The sequence below is a fragment of the Macaca thibetana genome, chromosome 5 (genome assembly GCF_024542745.1).
Source record: "Macaca thibetana thibetana isolate TM-01 chromosome 5, ASM2454274v1, whole genome shotgun sequence".
Classification (NCBI taxonomy): Eukaryota; Metazoa; Chordata; class Mammalia; order Primates; family Cercopithecidae; genus Macaca; species Macaca thibetana.
In genome coordinates, this window is record NC_065582.1 from 106,492,602 (window position 1) to 106,494,689 (window position 2,088).

General features: G+C 42.4%; 1 pseudogene; it reads left to right on the forward strand.

Moving 5' to 3' along the window:
* The first annotated feature begins 1,276 nt into the window (after positions 1-1,276).
* Positions 1,277-1,479, forward strand: LOC126955922 (uncharacterized; annotated as a pseudogene).
* The last annotated feature ends 609 nt before the right edge of the window (positions 1,480-2,088 follow it).

Below are 2,088 nucleotides of genomic sequence, written 5' to 3' on the forward strand. Positions count from 1 at the left end.
AGTGCAGTCACATGATCTCGGCTCACTGCAAGCTCCACTTCCCGAGTTCAAGCGGTTCTCCTGCCTCTGCTTCCTGAGTAGCTGGGACTACAGGCACACACCACCATGCCCAGCTAACTTTTGTTTTTTTTGTAGAAACGGGATTTCACCATGTTGGCCAGGCTGGTCTCGAATGCCTGACCTCAAGTACCTGCCTCGGCCTCCCAAAGCACTGGGATTACAGGCGTGAGTCACCATGCCCAGCCTGATTTGTTTTTTGTGATTACTCAAAGATCAAACAGCTCATACAATGTACATGAGTCAGTTTTACAGACCTGGCAAGGTAGCCCTTTGACTTGCCTTCATTGCTGTGAACCTGTAATTAAGTTGTCAAAAATTTTCAGCCTGCTACCTGTTCACAATGTAAACAAGTGATTGCTAGTATGTGAATACAGAATTTTTTTTTTCTTTTTTTCAGAGGGAGTCTTGCTCTGTCGCTCAGGCTGGAGTGCAGTGGTACAATCTCGGCTCACTCCAACCTCCGCCTCTCGGGTTCCAGTGATTCTCCTGCCTCAGTTTCCTGAGTAGCTGGGACTACAGGCATGCACCACCACATCCAGCTAATTTTTTGTATTTTTAGTAGAGACGGGGTTTCACCATGTTAGCCATGTTAGCCAGGCTGGTCTTGAACTCCTGACCTCAAGCAATCCACCTACCTCGGCCTCTTAAAGTGCTGGGATTACAGGCGTGAGCCACCGTGCCTGGCCCGAATACAGAATTTTTGAAACATTTATTTGGCTAAAACAGCATTTTTAAACAAGGAAATGTACAAAAAGAGTTGAGGTTTCATTAGAGACATGAAGATTTAATCTGAGTTGTAATTTTTGACATAATAAAGAGTGAAGCAAAGTTTTTCAGAGATTTGAGCTATTTCATTGTGCTAATTAACAGGTAGGTGTAATGATTATAGCATCATAATCTACACGGATGTGGTTTCACTAAACAGAAAATATAACATTCACTTTGTATAATTAGAAGTTTACTGTTTTGAGTCCACCTTCTTCCATCTATTTATACTCACAAGTATACCAGGGAAACGCTTTCCCTCCAAATGCAGTGGGGTAGATATGAGTTGCTCTACATACTTGAGTGTATGAATTGTCACCTTATCTATATGTTCTAAATCAAATTGTCTCTGATTCTTAATCTTGACTAGCCAAAGCAGTGAGAAAGTCCATTTCAGATATGTTTTGGGAAATTTCCCCCTTTTGTTAGGGTCATGTAAAAATCCAGGTTGAAGACTCTACTTTCAGGTATAATTTCTATGGTTTGTTACTGGAAAAGTTTCTCTAAATATGTAGATCACTGGAAATAAGCAGAGGCACAGGGCTCTCTCGAATGAAGCTGGCTTTTGGAATTACTTGGCTGCAACTGTCATTTGCTACTTTAAAATTTTATTAATTATTATTATTATTTTTTTGAGACAGAGTCTCACTCTGTTGCCCAACCTGGAGTGCAGTGGCGTGATCTTGGCTCACTGCAACCTCTGCCTCCCGGGTTCAAGTGATTCTCCTTCCTTAGCCTCCTGAGTAGCTGGGACTACAGGCACGCGCCACCATGCTTGGCTAATTTTTGTGTTTTAGTAGAAACAAGGTTTCAGTTGCTCTGTCTATGGAGTAGCCATCGTTTTATTCTTTACTTTCTTAATAAACTTTCTTTCTTTCTTTCTTTCTTTTTTTAAAATGAAAACCGCTGTGTTAGCCAGGGTAGTCTTGAACTTCTAACCTCAAGTGATCCACCTGCCTCAGTCTCCCAAAGTGCTGGAATTACAGGCGTGAGCCAATGTGCTCGGCCTGCCATTTTCTATTGATAATTGTTATTCTCTTCCTTGGGGAGAGTAAGAGGGAGAGAAGATAGTTTGAGTGGTTCCTGTTCAAAATAAATAAATAAGCTGGGTGCAGTGGCTCACACCTGTAGTCCCAGCAATTTGGGAGGCCAAGAAGGGCAGAACACCTGAGGTCAGGAGTTTGAGACCAGTCTGGCTAACATGGTGAAACCTCATTTCTACTAAAAATTAGCTGGGCCTGGTGGCACTTGCCTGTAATCCCA